Raw genomic sequence first — 26,088 nt, forward strand, 5'->3', positions numbered from 1 at the left:
ACATCATTTTTATCCTTTGAGAACTAATTCTATGCCACCTCTTTTATGAAGACTTTGCAAAGCTCCAGCTCCAACAGTTAGATCAGTCTCCCATAATATGTGGGGCACAGTAATTATCACACATGTAGAGTAATTTCAGATCCATTCAACTCAATTTAAGGACAGCTTATTAAGCACCTTCTAGTTGCCAGGCAATAATGGTAAGGAAACAAATTATATGATGCCCTACTCTAAAGTGCCCATGGGGTTTTGGGAGAATTGGAGCTATTTCTGTAATAGTGATATGCAAAATGCTAGGGAAATGTAGTTCATTCTACTTGGGAATTGGGGGTGGTGGCCCATATAAAGATTCAGAAAGGGGATCTCTGAGCCAACCCTACATTTAATTAAAACATTAAACAATTGTCAACAATTGTTTCAACCATTATTTATGGCTAAACTATATTCCCACATTGAACTCAAAAGCTATATTCTCTGACTGTTCTTCATGAGACAGAAGGCCTTTGGTTACCGTTATTAACTAACAATTCCTTATCACTATGAAAACTATAATCAAATAACTCTTCAGTTACTGATTCTTCAGGCTATATAAAATCAGCTCCTTTTATCTTTTCTGAAAGGTCTGATTCTCCAAGCTTTTAATCATCATTTTATTTCTCTGAACTCCCTCCGAAGTCTCTATGCCCTTCTTAACTTGTAGATTCCACAGCTGGTTGCTGTGCCAGATAAACAGTGGACGAATATCATGGACAACCACACCACATGGTATGGTTTGATTTAGTTAAGCACCCAACTCACAAATACTTATTCAGAATATCCCAACCCTGTAGCGCAAAACTTGGCTGTGGATCAAATGTGTTTTAATGGCCTGTTAATACAACATTACATGAGGGTGATGATTTTTTAAAAATTCTTCTGGGCATATTAAACTACAGAACCCCCCAAAATAAGTATGTCCACATAGCACCAGATATTTAAAAGCTATTTATGATTTCCACTATTTATTTGTTTAAATAAATGTGATATAGTAAAAACATTTAAGATCTATATGTGTGTATATATATATGCATATGTACATATATACTATATTAAATATCTAGTCATATAAAGTTAAAGAAGGCATGTAATAGTTATTTTTTCACAAGGTTTAAGTTTTTTTTCTTTGTCGTTCTACAATGGCATATTTCTTACTAATGAACAGAGAAGGAAAATAAAATGCATCCTTAATCATAGGTGAGCAACCCTAAATTAAACAAACTTTAAGATTATAAATTTGTGGCACAACTGACCAAGGGAAAAGACATTTCAGTGATAAAGGAATAAGAATTAGGCTGATAATACATGTCCTAAGAGCAACAATAGATGTGAGGAATCATTGGACTCTTTAGAAGGGAGTGCTTGGGAAAATAGCCATCAGACTAGAATAGTGTACTAATTTAATTCATCTTTAGGAAACAAGGATAAAATAATAATATTTTCAGATAAGAAAACAAATTTCCCACTAATAGACTGAATTAAAAATATACTTCAAGGAAAAGAAAAATATTTCCAGGAGGAAATTCAAGATGTGAAAACAAACAGTAAATGAAAAAAAGGTGAACATGTATTAAATCTAAACAAACATTATCTGGTTTGAAGCATTTAATACTAATACTATCACTTATAAAATAAGTAATTATTAAAGGACAGTAATAAAACAGGAAATTGATAGCATGTAAATTGGAGGATATCAGGTCCTTATGAGGTTGTTACATCGTTTTTTGAAAAAAGTGATAAATTTCTATGAAGGTCAACCAAAAATAATTATGAATTGAAATGGTACATAAATACAGACATAATAGTGATTTTAAAGAGGATACAGTGAACAACTCTTTATCAATAAATTTGAGAATTAGATATAGTAGATAATTTTATAGATATTAGAACTTAAAAATATCCTGAAAACCTTACAATTACACTTTTAAAAGTACCTATATTAAAATATTCTCACAAAGAAAATACCAGGAAAACAGGGTTTTGTAGGAATTTCAAGCACAAGATTATTCAAACCTTCCAGAGAATTGAGAGCCTAAATCTCAACTCATGCTATAAATCCAGTATGATCTTGGTATTACAGCTATAAAAGAAGAGTAGGAGAATAAGAAAAAAAGTTCATTTATTCATGAACTTGGATGCAAAAATTCAAAGAAAATGCCAGTAAACTAGGTCCAACATTGCATCAGAAAGATACCACTACGATCGAATTGGATTTAATCCAGGAATGCAAGGGTTGTTTAACATTTTGAAATCTATACGTGCACCTCACTGTACAATACAGATTCAAGATACCTGAGACAGAGAGAGACGAAGGCAGCTGCCCAGAGACTTGCATCCACTAAGTGGCTGAACTGGGATTTATATGGGAAAGATTAAATGGTAAATGTCTCACATGAGAAAGATGTGAAAATTACATGAGCTACATCTGTAAGGCACAGCGGCTGGAATATGGGAAATGACCTACTTATATTAAGAAAAATCGTATTCTTTTAAATACTTAATATTTTGCTCCATTCTTCTCTTTCCATCCCTCCCTACACTGCTTGGGTCCATAGAATCAAGAATTAGAAAAGATGAAGAGTATTAATCGGAGGGTTGGTTTTAAAATGTGATCCACTGATCTACTAGATTCCAGACAATCTAGATGTTCTTTAAGTCTCTCCTTTTGGGGCTTTGAGAGGGGCAGGGCAGAAAGAGAAAGAAGAAATTGGGAAGCTGTTGTCAAGTGAGACGGTATATCAAGGATGCTTAATTGCAACGCCCAGAATGCTCCAAAAAGAGCCACACAGATGGGTCAAATAAATTGAGCTGGGTATTATTATATCCATATTGCTCCAGATCACAGCAGCGGAATCAGAATGAGTTTTGAACCCTGATTACACATGCGTTTTACTTTTTTACTGCCTTGTAAATAAATCATAGAATCACTTTTGAGTGTCATTTCACATTGCTGAGTATTTTTTCTAGGCCCCTCTGCTAATTCCTGGAATCTCTCCATTCAGAGTTGGAGTCATAATCAGATTTGGCCCGTCGATACCAAGGCAACTGCCTGTGTGTTTTCTTTTGACTGTATCACAGGACGCCAGCACACAGCTTAAGAAACAGTCAGGAAAATGAGGCCTGTTTCTTGAGGGGCTGATTAAGCAAGACAAAGTCCATTAACATCTGAGTCCTCACAGGTTTCTGCAAGCAAATTGTTCCAATTACCCAAAACCAGTGAGCAAATTGTGAGGTCATTAAAAGGGGCAGTCATGACTCTCTTGACACGGTCTTGCCACTGCGCTGTCAGAAATTCTGGGTACAGGCTGATTAAAGAGCAACTTTAAACACACACGTTTTGCTGCAAGAATGTTCCCCTATTTAATAACAATGTCTATGTAAGTTCCTCTATATTTTATTTCATTTTAAGTACATTTCAAATGTAACGTATTTATCTGCATTTCACATTTTTAATCGTTTATTGTTTTCATTTAAATACAAAATAAATGCAGCATCTTTCCAAAGTGTGTTTGCTATATATGTTGTCACAGCCAGGACATTTTACAATGCTATGGAATAAAAGATAGACTCCACTGTTACTGTTTATAGTCTGTAATAGGCAACATAAAAACAAAGTCCACATTAGTTATGTAGACAGCATACTTTTATGAGCCTGTTAAACTTTGTTTTCGCAGGCTACTTAGTCATTTCAAAATAAAGCCTAAACAAACTACCCATATATTTACTCTATTTGTCACCGAGAATTAAGATTTGATCTCATTATGTAGGTGGGCATTAATGCAGAGTTGCAGAAATTTTTCTATCATGTTTATGGAAGAAGTTACCAAGAACCAGAATGGAACAGGCCAGCAGATTGGATGAAACAAAATTCTTTCTTAAAGGGGGCAGATTTTCAATGCCATCCTATAAGCCTTCAGACTCGAGAGAAATCAGCCTTTTCCAGCTGACAGAGGTTTGGAGAAAGAATCTGTGGTGTTGTACTTAAGGTATTAAGATGCGGTTAAGAAACTACATCTCCACCAGGAAAAGGGAAGGAGTTGTAACTTGTTCATTTGTGGGATTTTAGATTTTTGCACTTGTAAGTTAATTCAAATAATGCTTGAGGTCCCTAATTTTCAGAAAGATACAAAACAGCTAATATATGGCCAGAATTGTGAACTAATCAGAAGGGCAAGTCACATGGAGAATATTTTCAAAGTAATAGGATTGTGTAAGGTTGAGAAAACAAGCCATTTATCTTCAAATACTTGAAAGAATGATGTGTGATGGGATTGGTTTTATTCCATGGGTCACTCAGGACATACAGGGATCTTGTCTTACAGTGGTGTGTGAATACGCATGACCCGATTACTATACATTCCCATTTATGACTTGGATGGAAGACTTTTTATTTAACTTGTATGCTATGCTTTTCTTCCAAGTATGACATTTTAAAAGGAATTGAATATAATTTTTTTATAAGTAAAAAAGCATTTATATTTATTGTGTGTCTATTCTGCACAAAACATTCTACTGGATGATTAGTATCCAGTTTCCTTATTTAAGGCTTACAAAAATTTTATGAGAATTGTTAGTTGCATTGTGTACACTAGAAAAATGAGGTTGTGAGTGTTTAAGTAATGTGTCCAAAGTCACACTGCTAGTACATGGTAGAACCAAGATTTAAACTAGTTTTCTGTTGACATACCTTTGTTTTTCATTACTCTATGTTGTACCACTCAATGCTTACAGTTTATTTTTTCCAAAACTTATTTGTTCAATAAATATTCATTAAGTGCCTATTATATGTCAAATACTGTTCTAGATGTGGGCAATGTATCAATGAAAATAAAATCAGATAGAGGGCAAATAAACAATAAACTAGTATGAAAATTAAGTAAGGGGCTAGGAAGTACTATGTTCTATGGGGAAAAAATAAAGTATGGTAAAAAGGACCAGAGGATTGGGTGAGACATAGACCAATGGAACAAAATAGAGGAAGTAGATATAAAACCACCTGCCTGCAGCCAACTGGTCTTTTGCAAAGCAGACAACAATTTACACTGGGGAAAAGAAGCTCTATTCAATAAATGGTGCAGGGAAAACTGGATAGCCACATGCAGAAGAATGAAACAGGACCCCTATCTCTCACCACTCACAAAAATTAATTCAAGATGGCTAAAAGACTTAAATGTAAGGCATGAAACCATAAACATCCTAGAGGAAAATGTAGAATAAAAATTGTCTACTTTTCTATCTATAGTGAGCTTTTAATTTTTTTTAATTTAATTTTTTTTCAGAGACAGTGTCTCCGTCTCTCTGTTGCCCAGGCTAGAGTGCACTGGTGTGATCATAGATCACTACAGCCTCGAACTCCTGAATTCAAGAGAGCCTCCTGCTTCAGCCTCCTGAGTAGCTGGAACCACAGGTGTGCACCACTAAGCCTGGCTAATTTTTTAAATTTTTTGTAGAGACACAGTCTCCCTATGTTGCCCAGGCTGGTCTTGAACTCCTGGCCTCACATAATCCTCCCACTTCTGCCTCTCCATGTGTGGGATTACAGATGTGAACCACAGTGCCAGCCTGCACTTTTGTATAGGGTGGTCAAGGTAGGCTTCCATGAGAAGATTACATGGATGCAGGTATGAAGGAGGTGGATTAACTATGTAGATATCTAGAAATAGAATGTACCAGGCAGAGGAAACAGTGGGACAGAAACTAAAGGTCAGGAGGCCAATATGGGCAAATAGAGCAAAATGAAACATTTGAATTTTATAATGGAAATTTATGTGATTGAACTATGACCTATGTAGAAATTCAGTTTATACAAGATGCTATTTTATCCACTCAAATATTTCTCAGAAATGACAATATTCATTCATTCACCAAATATTGATTGAGCACTTACTATGAGTACCATGTTAGCGTGCGGAATACATTAGTGAAAAAAAACAACTGAAGATTTATGTTTTCATGTAAATTACAATGGCTATGACCAAGCAAGATGTATCTCAATAATTTAAAATAGATTAATAGTATAAACTCTGTATCCTACATCACATGAGTAAGTAAAAAGAGAAATCTCTCCATATATACCTAAGGTAATTAATACTTTGAAAAACCCATGTAATATATATGGTAATAGAATAAGTATGTCAAAATTAATGGAAAATAAAATAATTATGTATAGATGGAAGAATTCTCGTTAGTTAGATAAGAAACAGGGACATCCATCATCAGCTATCCTAGAAGTTCTAGTCTATAAAACTGATAACTAAAAATGGAGATTGTCATTATTTGTAGATAAACCCTCCTATACCTAAAACATACATGAGAATCAAATGAATAATTATTAGAAATCAAAAGAGAATTCCATAGGCGTCTTTTTTCCCTAAATACATATAGATATCAATTATTTTCCTATACATTCTAGAAATAGCCAGTTAGAAAATATGATATCTATATATGAAAAACTATAAAAAATTATTGGAAGTAAAGAAAAAATTCAAATAAGGCCATGTGCTTAATTGGGAATACTAATAACATAAAATTTTTCCAAAATTAATGTATAAATGTTTGTTGGTTACAATTAAAACCCAATGTGGTATTTTTTTAATTGGTGAAATGGTTGTGGAGTTCCCCCTGGATGAAGAATAATTTGAGTATAGCCAAAAAAACAAGGAAGAAAAAAGGAAATAGGGGAGGGGTGATAAACAATAAAACTACAAAAATTAAAATATGTGTTATAAGCCAATGAATAAAAAAATTAGACAAGCAGAAATTTGGAAAGGAGTCATAAATATGTATTTTAGTGAATAATAAAGGTAAACTGTCAAATCCATTAAAAAAATTGAATCATCTATAAATAGCGCCTTTCCATTCCTGCTTGCTCTCGACTGCTCTTCCCTGTGATTTTGGCTCATAGTTGGGTCAGACACCATCACTGCTGAGAGGAGGACTTACAAGCACCAGCAAGTATTAATAAATTCAAACACCAGGTCATCTCATGGGAAAAAATTAAGACAAAACATATCAATATGCACACACAAATAAACAACTCTTAGTTGGCTTTTATTATAAAATTTTATTGGGAAAAGGGCTACTTGATTAATCAAGGTGCTCACTTTGCAAATGTCATGGTGTCACATAGATTAACCCTAAGACCTCTATCACTAGAAATGAGCTCCTTGTCACAGACGTTTCCAGGAAGTCTATATTCAAAAGGCAGAGGAAATGGACTGTAGGCATTAAAAACGAGTCATATTAGTCTCAGGAATCAACACATCAGTTAGTGTAGTGGCAATAACATTGGCCAAGCCTACTTTGGGGCATTCAATGAACTCTGCAACCAGTTTTTCTGCCAAAGTGGCTACATAATGCAGATGATAGTGGGTGAATGTCTTTGTGATTTTTTTTTTTTTTTTGGTTAGAGAAATATCAATGTTACAGGTTTTCCGTATTTTAACTAAGCATACCTACTAAATATTAATACAAAAAAAAAGCACACATACTCATGTACATGCATGTACACACACACATCCAAATTTTGTGCTTTTTGTCAACTAAATAAAACTTCTAATATTTTGGAACATTTTACATATGCACATACATATATATGTACATATAGTGCAAATATATGTACATACATCATGCCCACATATGTGACATGCACACAATATTTTTTTCTTAAGATAATTCCTGGAAGTCTATTTGTCTTAGGTCAAAGGGCACACATACTACTTAGAGCTCTAAAAACAAATTTTACAATTTTCCTTCAGACAATTTATGCCACATGTTAATTAGGTTTGGAAACTACAGATTAGACAGGAAAAAAATGTCTTTTCATAGGAAAAATTTGCCTTCACTGGTTAACTCATAAAACATGTAAACTGGATATGGGGATGAGAGTAAAATGCAAATTAATCAATTGATAGGATCTGTTTACAAATGTTCCTCTAAAAGACAATTTATAATCCCAAACTATGTTGAGTTATGGTTACAATAATCATTCAATTAATAAAAATAAACAATTACCTAGAACAAGCTTTGGTTTCAAATTGTCTGAATGCTTGTGGTAATTTTTCTCATTAGAAATCTTTTTCCTTTGTTTTTATTTTTAAATAATGATTAGATGAATAGCTAGGAAGGAGTTTGCTTGAAGAATATTAGTTCAAGCAAAGCCTAATAAGAGGGTGTCACAGTTTCTGTTAACCTCTGGATTTAACCTAGCCATCCAACCAACCTGTTTAAAATGCATAGTGACAGGAGAATAGACTAAATGACCTTATCAATCCTACGAAGCCAAAAGATTATAGGATTTAATGACTTGTTCACTGATACTGACCAGAACTATCAATAAAAGTCCACTCTAGCTAATAGCGAACCTCCCTTCCTGAGGGGTATTGGACGAATACAACACGGATTCGATATGAGGCTGTCCCAGAGCAACGCAACAGAGGTAACTGTCTGCGATTCCCATTACCCTCGTGCTGAGTCTGCCACCACTGGTTTTGGCCAGAGTATCAGATTCCCCTTTAATATTTCTAAACCACTTTGACACTCTGTATCTATTTCACCTTAATGCTCCAGCTATCCTCTCAATAGTCTATAGAAGGTCGATTAACGCTATCCAAGATGTAGCCTCTACGGGACCGTATCTTTTGGGTCTCCATCCAACTTGCTTTGTCATAAAGTAGACAGACAAAACTAGCATGTTCACAGGAAGAAAAGAAATCTGTCCAGCTTCTAATAGTCTTATGATTCATCCTCCGAGGGCTCAGAGGGTTTTCTGGACAACAGTGATCACCATCTGGTTTCTTTGGGGATGATAAATTCAGCAATAAACATGGCTTCTGGTCCTCTGTGCCTCTAAACCCAAGTTACCAATACTGTCAGTCAGATGTTCCCACCCAACGACACAACGGCTCCTGAGCTCAAACACTCCTTTGACCTGGCCCGTGCCAACCAACTTCAGTTTTGCCTGGGCTATGTTTCTTTTGGAGGCGCTACAGATTTTTTTTTCTCTAACACACACACACACACACACACACACACACGCACGCAATTTTATTTTTTTTTTTTTTAAGGAGGCAGAGGCATCCAGCCAAATAAACTACGTTAAGCAGTGGGTTCCATTTTAGGTGTTGACAGTGTATAATAAATCCAGGCCTACCTAACATTTACAGGAACGTTATAAAATGAGTGAAATGGCATGAGCTGGTTGCCAGGCCAACCAGACAAACACAATAAACAGGCAGCAGTGACAGGAGTAAGTTACACCATCTCTCCGGTCTGAAATATATCACTTTACATTAGTCTTTGACCACTTTGAAAGCTCTTTGTTTTATATTTTTCAAAATGCTCTTTTACAGCATAGATTACCATTAAATCTTTTCAGATGAGGAAGTTTCTTTTTTTTCTTCTCCCACCAAAACTTGCATAGCTCTAGAAAGTTAACATTTATTTTTATTTTAACCCTAATTAAAAAAATAAATTCAAGTCTTAGGAACAATGTTAAGGCTCAAATCTTGAAGGTCCCTTCTGGCAGATTAAAAAGAAAAAAAAAATTCCCTAGACTAAAAAGAAAATAAACAATAACAGTAGTTAGTATACTCAGTTGGTTTAAAATGTTCTGTTAAAATGGTAGCATTTTGCAGTACTATTTAACTATTTAAAAGTCAGTCTGCATTCTGAAATACCTTCTCCCCTAATGGATAATACATTTTATTATAAGCATAGAGTTATAAAACATCATAGATGAAGCAAGCACCTTAGAAATTATTTCTCTTAACTTCCTTATTTGACAGAGAAAAGACAGAAATAGATGGATTGAGTTTTCTTAATTATTAAAAATGACATCTTATTTCTGCTACTTATACTATATAAAAGTATTTATTTATTTATTTTTGCCTTTAGTCAAAGTTCCTATAAGTGAAAGATGCTCTATCTCATTTTGTACTTTCAGTTTAGGCTATGAGCAGCAAAGTAAAGCATAATAATTTAAAATTTTCCATATAAAAAATGAAATAAAACCACTATACCTGTAAAACATACACAAAATACTTTAACTCCCACTTTAACTAAACTTGTTTGACCAATGAAAAATATTGCCAGATTATCAACTATCCTTCCAAAAGGCACACTTATGCATAGAGTGACCAACTTATCACTGTTTGCCTAAGACATTTTAAGTTTTAGCACTGAAAGTCCCATGTTTCAGAAAACCCTCAGCACTGGATGAACAGGGACAGTGGGTTGCTTACTTTTGAAGGTAATTTATTCTACTCTCATTTTTCTGTAAAATACTTAATAAAACCTTATTTATAAATTACCCTGAGGAAAATTTTCTTCGTACCTGAAAACATTAAAAGTGAGGTAAGTCCCCACATAATGGTTCATTTGTTTATAATCAACAGACTCCACAGATTTGAAATCTATTTTCTACAGCTGGAGCAGTGTGTGTAGTGAGGCTTGGAATATAATGCATACATCATGTTCAAGTTTTTAAACTGTAGCTATACCACTAAAAATATTTCACTGCTGGTAGGGAGAAACTAACCCAGTTTACCAATGACTGGTTTATCATTTCTTTACTTGCACTACCAGGACTTGACTTTAAGGAAAACAATGTAGGATGTTAAGAACAATTGGAAGTGGACGAGAGCACTATGAGGCTGGTGGAAGCCCTCTGCCAGAAGTTGGTTATAATATATCCTAAATACCCAATTCTCCTTAGAAATGATGTCACGTAATGCCTTGGCATCTCCAAATTGATTGATATTTTTGCACAAATGGCACAGAACTGATTATGTTGAATGAAGAAAAGGCATCGTTCTTGGTTTCTATGGGTAGAATTGTACATCAACTCTATAAATGACTCTGTAATAACTTCTCTTTTCCAATTCAACATTTTTGACATTTTACATGTCTACATGCAGCTTGACATCCTAATAAATTATAGTTTGAGAAAATTAAAATTTTCTGGTCAAATTATTCCTAATAAGAAATAAACGCATATGGATTAATTGATTTATCAGCCACAATTCTTTACGCCATGCCGTTCCCACATCCTTTGCCATAGGACTTTGTATTTACTCTCTCTAAATAGGCAGCATCTATTTCTCACTCTTTGAATCTGTGACATGCTTCAGTCAACAGAATGCTATGGAAGGATGGCTCACCAACTCCAGGCCCAGGACATAAAAGATCACGTGCATTTCTACTTTCTCTTTGTCATAAAAATATGTCTGTCAATCCTGCTAGAGACCGAGAAATGCAGGCCCTGTCACTATCTTATTTCTCTGGCTGATGGCCATCTAACCACCAGATATTTGAGTGACCCCATTTGAGACCAAAGAACCAGCCAGGTGAATCCAGCCTAAATCAGCAACCAACTCCAAGACTCATAATTTAAATAATTCTTATTATCTTCAACCATGCAGATTTGGCTTGGTTTGTAGTATTCTATGGTTTGTAGTATTGCTATGTAGTATTCTTATGATAATAGATGACTGGTTTGAAATAGAAAGTAAAGGGTCTCCATAACCCACCCTCCAGCCATTGCTAATATAATGAGAACAGTTACATGGCTGAATATTTTCTGGACAGCCTTTTTATATATATCTTTTCCAATTCCAAAATAAAAAGCAACTGGCTACCACAGCTAGAGCTAATTACTCAATTGGCTAATCAATATTTTATTGCCAGATGCCCATCCATGCCCAGCATAATGGCTATGTGTCTAGGGATACTGATACACTTGAACATGCACACTGGAGAAGTACTGCCAAAAGTACCATTTCCATATTTTAGTAGATTTAATTTCTACCATATTTTTGCTAGCTGGGAATTCTCTCTACTGACTCCATTCTATGTATAGAATTCAGTGAATGGAGTTAAAAATTAAAACTTAAACTTCCTGATCTTTGATATTGTAAGTCTGCCACACAATCAACATTTATTAAATGAATAACATAATTATGAAAAAATTGAAAGAGATGATCACATGCCCTATGAGAAAAGATACCTTACTTTATTTTAATAACTAGGCATAGTGATAAATAAAACATATATATAATGTTAGAAATAATGTATGCGAAGACAAATAAAAGATAAAACATTTCTGTTTGAGGTAAGACCTGAGAGAATCCTGACAATCTGCAAAATATCGATTCTCCTTGAACCACAGCAGGCAACACTGCTGAGCTTTCTAAGTACCTTGGCATCATTCTCACCATGTCTGTTGGCCATTTTCACTGCATAGCTTCAAACTAAAAGAAAACTATTTTGTAATAGTCTAATGACCAGCCATGGCCACATCCGTCCTTGACACCTACCCCCAGAAAAAAATCATTAATCAAGAAAAATTGAAAGTGGTAAGACAGGACAATAATGAATATCATGTACCACACTGAAATACTGGTATTTCCAAGTTTAATAATACTTCACTTAAATGGTAAAGAAATGAGTGTGAACTAGTCTAAAATGTTTTAGCTACAGAAATTGCTCAATGATCAGTCTTTGAGTAGCTGTCCACAGCTGAATAAAATTGTCTTAGTGTATGAGTCCACTCTGAGGTTTCATTCAGTTCATCTCTGTGTGTTATTTCCCTAGGCTACCCTTCCCAAGGCTTGCTCACCACGCTGTTTGGAAGTCTCTAAAGGAAGGGTGGGGTGAGTCCCATGACTCCTGCTCTCCTGCCATTTTTAGCTGCCTGCAACCTTTCCTGGCTGCCACAATTTATAGACTTGGGCTCAGTGGCCTTGCCAAATAACAAGCGTTTGGCTCATGAACTCTGAGGTGGACTCCTATTAAATGGAAACGTGTCCACTCCACCATAGGAAAGCAAAGAAGGGGCTTGAAATGTCAATGTGTGAAAACTCAAGGTTAATGGAGTGCAAGATTTTTACAAGAGAACCACCACCCTGCAATGACTAATTAAACCGAGTGAGGTCCAGATGGCAAGCATCTTTAAAGATGCCAATTATAGATTCAAATGTTTTTGTGTGACACTGTTTTCCTAGAAAGATTAAGTAGTAATGACGACGTTCTTTTCGTGTGAGACACTATTTTATTCCACAGAGATCTGGCCAGTGCCTGGCCTTGGCTGCACGTTTGAGCACAATTGATGCTACCTTCATAATATGACACGGCCATAGGGCAGACACTGTTAAAATTGAAGTTATCTGTGGCCAATCCAGAAAAGTGAGTGTCTCTCTAGTGAAGAATCAAATTCCCTGTATTCATATAATCACACTCTTCAATGGTCACGCAAGCTTGGGTATAAATAAATAATTGAGTAAAAAGATACCTACTGGATGTCCATGTAACACCCTGTAAGTTCTACCATCATAGCCACTTCCTCAGGGAAAAGTCCTGAAATGTTTCAAAGACACAATAGATAAGAAGGAAAATGAAATGTATAAAAAAGATGAAACCAAGCTCAACAAAGGTGAAAGATTTAAACCAATTAGGGACAGAGGCAAGTTTGAATGATGTGTACCCAAATTCCTCCACTTTGGCATAGAGAAAAGTCAAATTTATTCTTTTCCTCACTTACTGATTCTCATATCTAGATAATATTCATAAGCCTAAATATTAGTCCTACACAGAATGATTCTAGAGATGCTATTAAAGTACAGGCAGTCCTCAGGTTACAGATGACCCAACTTATGGCATTCCGTACTTAGGAACAGGCTCCCAAGGCTCCCCATAAGGATAATTTATAATTAAACAATTAAATTAATAATTTGGGAACTAGTTTCTTCTGCAGTTGTAAACGAACCCACATAGCTAAGTGGCTCGTTGGTGTTCCTTACACACAGTATCACTTTCATCTTAACTTTTTTATTTGATTTTGTAAGTCTGTGTTTACTCTTCTGACCATGCCTCTAAAGTGAAAGCCCACTGCAGGTCCAGGTGAGCCTGCAGTGAAGAGAAAGGTGATGACAATGGAAACGAAGGTAGAAATAATTAAGTGTTCGGAGAAAGGCCAGACGCCATCATTCGCTGGGAAATCATTAGGCTTCAGGCACCGGACTATTGGAACAATTACAAAGGATAAAGTGAAAATAACAGAACATGTGAAAGGCAGAGCTCCAATGAAACCACCAATTATTACTAGTCAGTGTAGTGGATTAATTATTCAAATGGAAAGATTACTATTGTGTGATTTTGCTTTTATGTTCTGTTTGTTTGAATTAAAAGAAAGAGCACAATGGTTTCTGTAACTTATCATTACAGTATAGGGGTATTACTACTATTGTACATGCACCGTTCATCAGGGATCCGAGTTACATACAAATCCGACCTATAGACATTCTCAGGAACATACCTCGTCCATAAGCTGAAGACCACCTGTGCTCTGGGTTCAAAACACCTTAAGAAACTCTGCACTGAACTGAATTAAAAAGGTTTCTTTACCAAAAGATTTCTCAGGTTCTTTATCTCATTTCAGTGTACCATGAATTTTGGCAGAGGGAAGAGATACTGTATATTCGCCCCCAAGAAATAACACATGTAGACACACACACACACACACACACACACACACCAAGGGCTTTCAGACTTTAAATTTTCAGATTTTTAAAAAATTTTAGTAAATGTAGATTGAGAGCAGTACTAAATAATTAAAGTTTCTGAGAGGAGGAAAGATGACAAAAATCTGCCATTACGATGAGCATTAATCTGCAAAGGGAATCAGGATATCATAGAACAAATTGATAGAGCAGGAAAATTAATTTAGTGTTTTTTTTCTCACTATAATCCTTACGTAAGATATTTAAAGACTACAGTGGGAAGAGGGAGGGAAACGGGGGACATAGAATCATTCAAGAGCAAATGTAATGGGTTTCTGAAATTTTCTATAAGCTGGGAGCAAAGAAGAGGGCAAAGATAATCCTGAGGTGTTTGGAGAGAAACAATAAGTTAATACGAATTGGAGTGGAGGAACTGGATAGAAATCCAGTTTCACATTTGTGGAATTCAAAGCTATAGAAATCTTTAAGGGTTTGAGTGTGAAAAAATAACTTTGAGGGCCCACTCATCTTGTGGATCGGGATATTGGTAAAATGGAGAATGAGTCTAGCAGAAATAAAGCATAATTCTCAGAGAAATAAGATTTGTTTTAAAAGGAAGAAAGGTAAGGCTTTTGATTTCAAGGATAGACATACAGAAGTAGACTGTATGGGAAGAAAGCAGGTAATAGAAGGGACAGCTGAGAACAACTTCAAGCGCTCATGGGAGACATGTCACAGTGAGTTTTATACAACTCTGGGGGTACCTAACTGAATGAGATACTGAGGTCAAGGGATGTGTGTGTGTGTGTGTGTGTGTGTGTGTGTGTAAGTATAGTTACCAAAGAGCAAAAGGAAACTTGAAAACAAGTTGACTTTTCTAGACGTTAATAGTAGTAGTTTTGGTTACTATTATTGAGCACTTATGTAAAATGCCCAAGAGACATTTTACATAAACAATTTTGTTTAATTATCAAAAGAATCTTATGCAGATAGCACTCCCCTTTTCTTAAATAATTTTATTGGTATATAACATATGCACCTAAATATTTACCCATTATGTACAATTTAGTGCTTTTTAGCAAATTTACTGTGCTATGCAATCATCACCCTAATCTAGTTTTAGAACATTTTCATCACCCCACGAAGACCCCTCATGCCCTTTTACAGCTAATGCCATTTCCATTCCCAGCTCCAAACAAACAATAATCTATATTTTCTCTATATATTTTCAGTAGGTACCATTTTATTCCCATTTTGTATCTGAGTAAATTTTACTTTGTCATTTACCTAGTTCTAAGTAAAATTACTTTGATTGGTATGTAATATAAGAAATAGAATGTCTTTGAAAACCATCAGAAAACAAGTATCTGATTTTAGAAATCTAATGTCTGCTTATAATAAGTTAGTATTTTCCATGTTCAAAAAAATCAAACAAATAACTAAAAGGTTGATGTTCCAACATAAGAAGATAGATCTGTTAAGATCAGTCTTAGAGGGACTGGAAGACCCTGGTACCAGAAAGAAAATAAAATGTATTTTGGTGTGGGAAGAGCCTTCAGACACCACTAGCCTGGCTAGGTGAGTTTGTGGAAAGCTGGATTTGGTGGTCTCTGGGTGAAACCCTGATAGGCAATTGCGTTTCAGATACAGCCAGTGTGGTCAGCGAGGTATTTGAATTTGGTCCCCAGTTTGAGAAGGGAGCAGAAATCAATCACATGGAAACCAATGCTCAGAGAAATTGCATCTGGAAGGCAAAACTTTCCAGGCAGCTGATGGCTTAAAATGTCAAATTGTTTGAAAAACACCGTGACATAAGAGCTACATGCAATGAAGTCTTCAAGATGCTCCCAACAGAACAGCGTACAGTAGTTGGCACAATGAACCCATCTTCCAACCCCCAAGTACTGCCCTAATAACCAAAAGGAAAAAAAGAAAAGATAATTTTGAGACTTACGTACAGGAATTGAAAACCAGCCCTGCTGCCTGGGGTTTCTTTCTGCTCTTTTATTCACACAATAGTGATCGGATATTCTTTGTTAGGCTCAGTCTTTTTTTCAAATGACTCAGCTCCCTGCATCTGGTAAGAGTGCATTCCTATGCTCTGAAAGAGATCGTTTAAATATGTGATATATATTGAAGATTTAGCCTCATGGGTATTACAAAGATAGGGCTCAGACAAAAGCAAAGCAATCTGCTCAAAATTTTTTTGCGAATGGAATATTCCTCCAATGAGCTGATTATAGAGCCTCTAAAGTAGCAATTGGACATTCAAGGTAAAAAGAAAGTTGGCACGAAGAATGATATGGTAAATCTTCAGGAAATTTTTTAGTCTGATTATGCAAAGTATAAAAGTGAACACATTTGCACAGAAGATATTTGTGGTTCACTGGTAGGCCGCCTGAAGTTTCGATTGTGGTTTCTTTATTCTTTCTCATCCTTGAAATATGTGATGAGTGTAATAAGCTCTAAGTCTATTTTCAAGCCCCGGTGTAAAAGAAGTCCACCCAGTTCTTATCTGGCAAGTGTCCTTTCTGCTTCTGAAAATTTCCTTCACCACTCAACCCAACACCTGGGTTCCATTACCTTCTCCAGGCACCTCTGTTATCATGCTGGTATCAAAGTGTTTTTCATCTTCACTCCTTCTCACTTTTGTTTTGTGTTTATATAAATGATTGATAAAACAAAAGCATGAGAAATAGGAGCATTGACACTTACAAAATGTCATTTGTGTTAGGCATCCTAATTTTCTCATTGATGTAAAGGAAGCAAAGAGACCTAGACATAGACAGAAACTGAAGTGGCACCATTCTACATTCTGCATATATTTCCTCCTATGCTTTTAAAAGTAACATTTAGTGGCATGTAATCTGGTCAGTTAATAGAACTGTCAAGATACAGCATTTTGGAAGGACTTAAAACAACCAACCATATCATTGGTTAGTTCTTCCTTTACCTAAAGAAATTGTTTTAATTTTAAGTTTTTCCTTGTTTTTTTTAAAAAAACTCATTTGTTTTTAATTACGTGGATAAACCATGATTATTTGGTGGGAGGAGAAGAAAGTAGAGATAAATAAGAGTTAAATTCACCCATAATCCCACCTCCAAAGATAAAACAAAAACACTGCGGACATTTTGGTTTATACCCTTTCAGAAACATGTGTGCACACACTCACACACACAGTATCCCTTAGCTTTTGCTGCATAACAAACCATCCCAAAGTTCTGTAGCTTAAAATAACCGCCATTTATTTAGCTTACTTTTCCATGGGTCAGAAATTCGGACAGGACTCCCCCTGGGAGATTCCTCTGCTGCCATGAAGTTAGGTGGCTTCACTCTGGGGAGTGTTTAGGGATGGCAGGTCCCCACGTCTCAGTATCCATTAAGCTAGTCTAGCTTTTCTCATGGTGGCAATAGCAGAGTTCCCAGGAAAAGCTAGAAAGCAATTCCCCCTGTACAAGCTCTTTTCAAGCCCCTGATTGTACCACATACACCAATGACCTATTGACAAAGCAATTCACGTGACTAACTCAGTGTATTCCCATGTTAATGCATGCTGTTCTGCCTCATCGTTTTAAGCAGATACATAGTGTTTCCCTGTTTAACTGTGCCATTATTTGACATATCGCCTGCAGTTCCACTTTAGAACATTTCTAATTTTTCACTCTCAGGCTGTCATAAACATCTTTGTGCATTCCTCTTTCCAGATTGTTTTCTTCTATAGCCCCTCAACCGGTTTATTATCCTCAACTTTCCAAGCCTCTCAGAAAACGCAACCTTTGTTCATTAAGAAACATGGAGGAAAGAGAATGGGAAGGTGAAAATAAAGACTAGATTGAAACCTTGATTGTTTATCACAACTTGTCACCAACACTAGAGAAATTAAATGTAAAAAGTAAAAATAAACACAAAAATAACTATAGAAATTATCATGGGATCATTTGTAAGTATATTCTTGACTTATCTACCTCCAATGGATTTAATATACTACTTCAAATCTGCAACACAGGATCTTTTTTAACTTCTCCTGATAGCATCAGCCCCGGTAGCTAGGACATTTCTTTCAGCAACATACTGGTCTGTTCTTCGTATCATTGGAACAGAGCTGTTGGATTTTCTGCACATCCTGAATTAGCTGCCTGCAATTCTTCCTCGGTCTGGACACCCAGGTTCCCCTGCTGTCACTGCCACCAGACTCGGGAGCACAGGAGAGATCATTTCAACTAGTTTGGTTTCACTGGCAAAGATAATCGTGGTGTCAGGGCTCAGCTCCCCCACCTGCTTTGGGGCCTTCTCTAATTCACTAAGTACTTCCTCATCATTTCCTTCCATTTCAAGAACAAAGGGAAAACTATAGCACTGGATGTGCACCTGTATGTTGCGGGTACCCAATAAGCAAAACAGGAGAAGAAATTAAATAAACACCTTATTATAGTCAAGTTGGCCCATGTCCAAGAAGATGTCTAAAAGCTTTTGTCTACAGAAAACGGAACTCTCAGGCTGATAATGGTGACTAGATGTCAAAGGTATAATAGGAAGTGAAATTCTTTAAAAACAAACTGTAAACACCATAAAATCGTATTATTTTCAACTTCCCTGTTTAGTGGCTTTGTTATGCGTGTGCATTATAGCAGCCATCCCTGCCAACGGAAGACAAGAATATTCTAAGCTTGTCGTGTGTTTATATACGACTTCCAGAATTAAGATTACGTAAAGGAATTTTTTATTAGGTAAATTTGGGAGAATAGCAAAGTGAAGGGTTTGAAAATATGCTTCATTTGACCTGTTTATCTGCATTGCCTAATAGTTGCATTTGCACAAAAAAGAATTATTCATTTCATCTTGTTTTCTATTTCTTATGTCTCTTTTTCAGGCTCCTAATTCCTAGTTTGTTTGTCTGTTTTTTGCATTATTTTTCCTGGAGACACATGGTAAGACAATGCTATAATGGAGAACTAAATTTGCTCTTTTTATAGAGGATCCCCGTATGGAAAGATTAGGGCAAAACTAGAATGAAAGACCTAAAAATCTATTTGTGAGCTAGGGCTATAAGATTATAGAAATCATCATGCTTTGTTTTGATCTAGTGTTAGATTATTAGATGTAAATCATACAATAATTACACAATATAGTTATTATTTCTTATTGAAAATGACGGTAAAGTTTAGAAAACAACTTTACTCTTTGAGCTGTCATTTTCTAGCTTCACAATGTCATGTGTAGAATAAAATGAAAAATATCAAGGACTCTGGCTGGGTACCCAATTATTAGTCTTTAGCATCTAGTGGATTTTACTTTCTGTGAGGAAACAAGGAATTCCTCCATTCATGTAGAAATACAATCTTCATTTTAATCATGACTACTGATGTCTATGGCAAGTCTGCTGACTGAAAAGAAAGTGTTTATTGATTCAACCTTTCCATAACCCTCTACTAAAGTAAACATGTCTGAGACAACTAAGCAAAACATCAAATTTCACTCAACTACCATGTGGCCCTCTTTACTTAAAAATCTTGGCATGGGCCACTATTCCAGCCAAGGTCCCAGTAGTACAGAGGACCTGCCTTTTATATGGTACAATAATCCCCCCCACACACACCAATTTTCACTCCTATTACCATGGGTAACCATCTCTAAATCCCTTCCACTCTGTGCCCAGTATCTTAAGTTAATTATTGGTGGCTAAAATTTTAGTATTGTCCTCATTATAATACACTTTAATATATGTCATTTTAATCTTGTTATAAGTTGATATAATTATCTTCTCTTAGGAGCTGAGAGAGCAAGTCTGCACAGTTTCAACATTTTGGGAAAAACCCTTATTGATAAGCATGAAATCTTGCATTTACCATGACTTGAAGTTCCGATCCAAAACAAACATTTTAGAGTTACAATGCAAAAATCCCCAACTGCACATCATCTCATTCTTAGCTAAACCTTGGATTTTGACCAACATGGAGAAATTAATAAAGTATCCTCATGTTATGTATTATAACTTTTATAGTATATCCATCATCACTGGGGCAGGAAATAATTAAAGATATGCATATAGAAGAAATAACATATGTGCATTTGAATTTACACTTCATTTATTCATTTCAAAAATATTTATTGACCACCTACTATGTATGAGGTATCATACTAGGTGCTGAAAACAATGATATGCAAAACATATTCTCTAGTACTTAAAGGGCTAATGCCCCAGGAGACAAATATAGGGATAGTATTATGTTGATTACATATGAAAACAGCAAAAAGGGGGAAAAAAAGTGGATAATTTATTGTTGATGCATATGTGTTTTGTTAGAGTTTTTTATTTTGAGTTTTTATTTCTAACACTAATATAATTCCCATTGCTCCCTAAAGCAACTTCTGAAATACAACTGTAAGATAATGTCATTTTTTTATGGACTAGCATGGTTTTCTTTCTATTTTCCATAGCAGTAGATCTATGTATTCAATTAATCTTAAAGCTATATAGAATTACAAAAGTATAAATTTTAAGAAGAAGAAACTTAAGACATGACCCTCTTATATATCATCAAGAAAGTACATCTTGTACTTTTTAAAAAATCAAAGCAAATTTATCACATTGTACTTCTCATGATGGTATTATAATACACATGCTGAATGAAATTTACGACTTGGGTCAAAAATAACATCTTATAGCTTTGACCTGTATCCAGAATATCTGGATATAAAATTATAAGTTGAGAATAGGACAATGAAATGTTGTAGACAATTTTAAGTTTGTTCCTATTCTCCTGCTGGGTGTAACCAAGAGCATTAGTGGTCAATGGTAGAGCGGTTGTACCAGTAGCCTGCATACTTCTCATGTGGTCTATCCGATAAAGGTGCCTAAACTGAAGTTCATTGGGGGAAATACAGTGTACAATTAGGAGACATTGTCAAATGTCCACTTCAGAGTGAAAAAAGATAATATTTCATCCTTTTTTTCCAAGTCTGCTCTGAGTGAAGTTCAGAGGAGTTAAGGTGTACCAGGACAATAGCCTACACATAGCAAGAAGATTTAAATAATTTTAATATTTTGTAAGTATCTCTGAGAACTCTTTCAAGGGATATGAAAAGGTATGGTTAACACAGTCAGGCTAGTGAGATATAAGAAATGTTGTAGTCAATTTTACAGCCTTGCCTAGTACCCCATTCAGAAAATTTTCTCCCAAAGGCCCAGCTCATTAGAAAGCAAATAATGTTTTCTTGCCCCCTCACCACCCCTCATTTTCAAGTTGAGTGAATCAATATTGGACATTAGAGCCAAGATGGTCCAGACCAACTACCACACTGCCAACAATGGTAGTAAAGAATAGATATTCTGAAATATCTCTGCCTAGTTCAGAATTCAGATCCTACCTCTAGTTATGTGACCTCAGTTAAATTATTCAATTTCTTTGGGCTTCAATGCCGTCATCTATAAAACTGCATGATAATAAAACCTGTGGTTTATTGCTGGAATTAAATGAAATAACACATTTAAGAGTTTAGAAAAGGCATGAGATATTTAAAAAATACTAATTATGGCCATTAGAATTGAGTCTATTGGCACAAGACCTAGAAAGATATGAAGGCGATAGAGTGGTATTTTTTTCTCCCCCATGTGTGGGAAGAGAGAGGAGAGATGGAGAAAGGAAAAGAGGGAGAGAGATGGAGAGGAAGAGGGAGAAGGAGACGGAGACGGAGAGGAAGAGGGAGAAGGAGAATGGGTGGACACAGAGATAGAGAAGAAGAGAAGAGGTCATACCAGTTAGGGTCCAAGAAGAAAATAGATGCCACACTCAAATACAGGTAACTTGAGGAGGGTTTAGTTAGCAGGATTTGATAACACTCCCAGGCCTAAAGGTTAGGGGAGGAGCAGCTCCTGGAATGGGAAATGAGAGATGACAATAACTCATCATATGAAACCGCATATGGATCGGGAAGACCTGATCTTTGGTTGAGAGAAGTAATTGACTGAGGCAAACCTACAGAAGGGCACCAAATACCCCACACTTGCTCTTCTCCTCCCTTCTAGTCTTCTACCAAGCCTCCCCATTCACTGTATCCAGCCACAATCCACAGGGCAAGAAAGCCATGTGACGGCATCCATGCAGATCATCCTCCAGGGGAGACAGTTGAGGGGAGGGTAGAGAGTAGATCAGGGGGACCAAAAGAGGATGTTCTGCACAGACCCGTCTGAGCACAGGGAAGGAGCATCTACCATGTGCAAGGCTTCTTCCAGTTCTCATTCTTCCTGTCTTTGGGTTAAATGCAACACCCTTGCATCTTTCCAACACATTTCCTTTTTAGCTTAAGCTAGAATGAGTGCTTTCTGTTATTTATAACAAAAGCAACTTTGATTTAAATAGAAAATGTCTGACAACTACAAAACATGACTAGGAAGTCTCTGGCTATAACGTTAGAGAAAGAGGAACATTTCCCTTGTCTCATTCAGCCGTGGTGCTTTCTGATGCAGCAATGCTAGGAGCACACATACACCAAAATGTTTGTTTTTTATGGAACACAATGATTAGGCCTGAGCTCTTCTAAGATATACAACGTATTTGGAGAGAAATGCTTCATACATTCCGGATCATAAATTTATTTATTCTTGATAAAGACAGCACCTATACAATATGTTTCACTGTAATCCCTGAATCTCATCATTGTCGTGATGAGTGACGATTGCTCTTTGTAATCTAGGATTAAAATTTACTGCTGCAAAGTTGTTACGGTGTTAGGAGAATATTTGGACTTCCCAGACCCAAGTCATCAGGAAAGGGACATGGTAAAAGGTCAACCTTAAAGCTGGTAGAAGTAGCATTAAAAGTGATTGCTATGGATCAATAAGGCTACGAAAATACAGGATGAGTGACAACATCGGGATATGTAATTACATAACAAGGGGAACGGGAGCAAGAGAGTCACTCTCAGATATAACGAATACATGAATAGGAGCAAGTTTCAATTTATTAACAGAACAATTTCTGATGGAGCAGACATTTAAGCTGAGAATGAAGGGAAATCAGGTGGAGAATGAAGATGGAGAAAAATTCTTGATGAGGCAGGTTCATGCCAGGAACACTGTATGTGATGTTTAAAGTCGATTTTCTTGGCAGAGCCTATTGTCAGCCTGAGATTGGCCCACGTGTAGAAGTTTAAAAGATGCTCCCAATGGATTTTTTGTACACAACACACTCCTATGAATATCCAGATGCAACATGTGTAAGAAATAATGTTAAGTGAGTTTTCAGAATTTAGGAACTTCTTTCCAGGTTCTAAGTTAGGCTCTGATTTAACAGAGAATTGCTAAGGGCTTTCTGTTGGGAAAGATGGAAACATAACAGCTGTGTCTATGCACTCATATTAGGGTCTAACTCTCTGAGGAAAGTCCTGTTCTTTCATGTTCAGATTCTTGGGGGTTCTTTGTTGCACTTACAAATACTAATAATAACTATAACTACTGATGCAAGGGATTCGAGGCCAAAAATATTATCATGACCTAAAGCCCCAAATGTTCTATTTTACTTTAGTTACAATCTCAGAGTAGTTAATTGTTGTCTCTTCAGATCCCTGGTTCTCTACTGGGGGCTATTTTTCTTCACAAAAGGCCACGTCCGGAGACATCTGTGGTTGTCACAACCTGGTGAGGGAGGTGAAGGCGTGGAGCATAGATGAGGTGAAAATAAACTATTGTCATCTGCGATTGGAGGCCACAGTTCAGAGGACAGTCCCCTCCGCAACACAAAATGATTCAGCCCAAATAATCATTAGTGCTGAGGCTGAAAATCCCTGCCTTAGACGCACTCTTAGCTTAAAATTTATATTTATGATATTTCCGTTTAAGGATGTCAATATACACGGTAACACTGCTGGCTTGAGGCAGTGATATGCTTTCTTCAACTTCCTATCACTTTCCTAAGCTTTCAATGGCTTTCTTTTTGTTTGTTAAAAATGCCTTAAATGTTTATAAAATTTTATCAGTATCAGAGATGCCAATATTTTTTCATATTGATATTTTCTTCTGAGATGAAGCAGTCAGGCGATGCTGAAAAATCAAAGCGTTTTAAGAAGGAAAAAGAAAAAAAACCCTTGCCTTTGAATGAATGCTATTGAAACAGGTAGAGAAGAAAATCTCTCTTATTTCTAAACATAGATATCTTTAAATAAAAAGTTGAATAAATCTCAAATGGATCAGGATGGAAGCAGGTTAAATGCTGAGTATCTTAAGTGGTGCAGAGCAAGGATTGGGGTAAATCATCACTTTTGCCTTGTCACAGATTAAATATGATAGTCCAGAGAATAATCATTAAGCTTTTGTAATACAAGGATTGCAATCCTAAAAAGACCAGTTTAGGAATACCCACCACCCCCAATACCAACAACTAAGCCACGACTGCTTAAACCCTTGGTTTTTATTTGATGTCTCTAGAAAAACTGGAGAAGACGAGATCACCGGTGTCTAAGAAGTTCAAGTGATTAAAGTTTTCATGAGCTCCAGTTAGCTCACTTCTCTCCACGTGAGATCCTACCTAAATGCTGCTTTGGGGTCTTACTTTCCAGCTTTGAAGCCACATGGGCTTGTCTCTGAACCTTGTCCAGATTCCCTCTGTTCAGGGTATGAGCCTGGCAGGAGCAAAAACACAAGCCCAACACGGCAGAGGTCTAACCAGTGTAAGCACCACAGAAGGCTGAGCTTATGGGTGACCTCTCCCTGCTCTGCTGCTGAGACGCCTTCCTAAGTTTCCTGGAGACACACACAGAGTTATATTCATATAGTCACGGAACACACACATGCATGTGTGCATGCACACACCCAGACACACATCTTGGTTTTTTTTTTTTGTTTTTTCTTTCCATATCGAAGCTTTCTTGGGTGAGAACCATACTTGACTAATTCTACTTCATGCCCCATCCCCCGCAACAGAAATTTCCAAAGAAAACAGTGGAAATCTTACCATGGCCAGTGTCTGGATGAAGGCGTCTTGAGAATCATGGAGTAAGCAGTTCCCTCTGTGGGGGGGGGGGGGGGGGGGAGAAAGTGATTATGTCGTATGCAAGGCTTTTAAATTGAAGGAGAATTAACTCAGCTTTATAATAAATCACTGTTGACACCTGCTCTAAAGACTTCATGCTCTCCCAAGCCTGGGGGAATTTTCAGCCGGCCAAGAAGGAAACTCCACAAATGTGGGCTATTATTTGCATTTGCAACCTTCGTGGGGGAGGTTCTGAAGGATTTTCTCCACACAGTCTGAACACCCCCTGCAGAGGAAAACTACCTTGTTAAAATAAGCAAAGATTGATTAATAACATATTATCATATTTTGCAATAGAGACTTTGGAAAATTTGTAATGGCAGGACGCCCTGTCTTTGCCTCTCTTGCAATATATTGGTCTTTTACTAAAGAAATTAAACCAAGTAAAAGGATGAAGGGGAACAATCCCTCCTTCCATGGTTTGAAGAAGAAAGATGTTTTTTTTTTTTTCTTTGTCCTTTTCAAGTAAGAATTACTGGTCTACCAACTTCGATGACATTTCATAGCCTTTTGTAGCTTACTACTTGCT

At 36.3% G+C, this 26,088-nt stretch overlaps 1 long non-coding RNA gene across 1 annotated transcript in view; it reads right to left on the minus strand.

Moving 5' to 3' along the window:
* LOC138391730 (uncharacterized) overlaps nucleotides 1-25,750 on the minus strand; it is an 84,373-nt gene extending 58,623 nt beyond the window's left edge. The window contains exons 1-2 of the long non-coding RNA XR_011234853.1: nucleotides 25,639-25,750; nucleotides 25,482-25,536 (exon numbers count right to left, since the gene is read on the minus strand). This is a non-coding gene — a long non-coding RNA (uncharacterized lncRNA). The remainder of the gene's footprint in view (nucleotides 1-25,481; nucleotides 25,537-25,638) is intronic.
* Nucleotides 25,751-26,088: the final 338 nt, after the last annotated feature.

The sequence above is a fragment of the Eulemur rufifrons genome, chromosome 9 (assembly GCF_041146395.1).
Source record: "Eulemur rufifrons isolate Redbay chromosome 9, OSU_ERuf_1, whole genome shotgun sequence".
Lineage (NCBI taxonomy): Eukaryota > Metazoa > Chordata > Mammalia > Primates > Lemuridae > Eulemur > Eulemur rufifrons.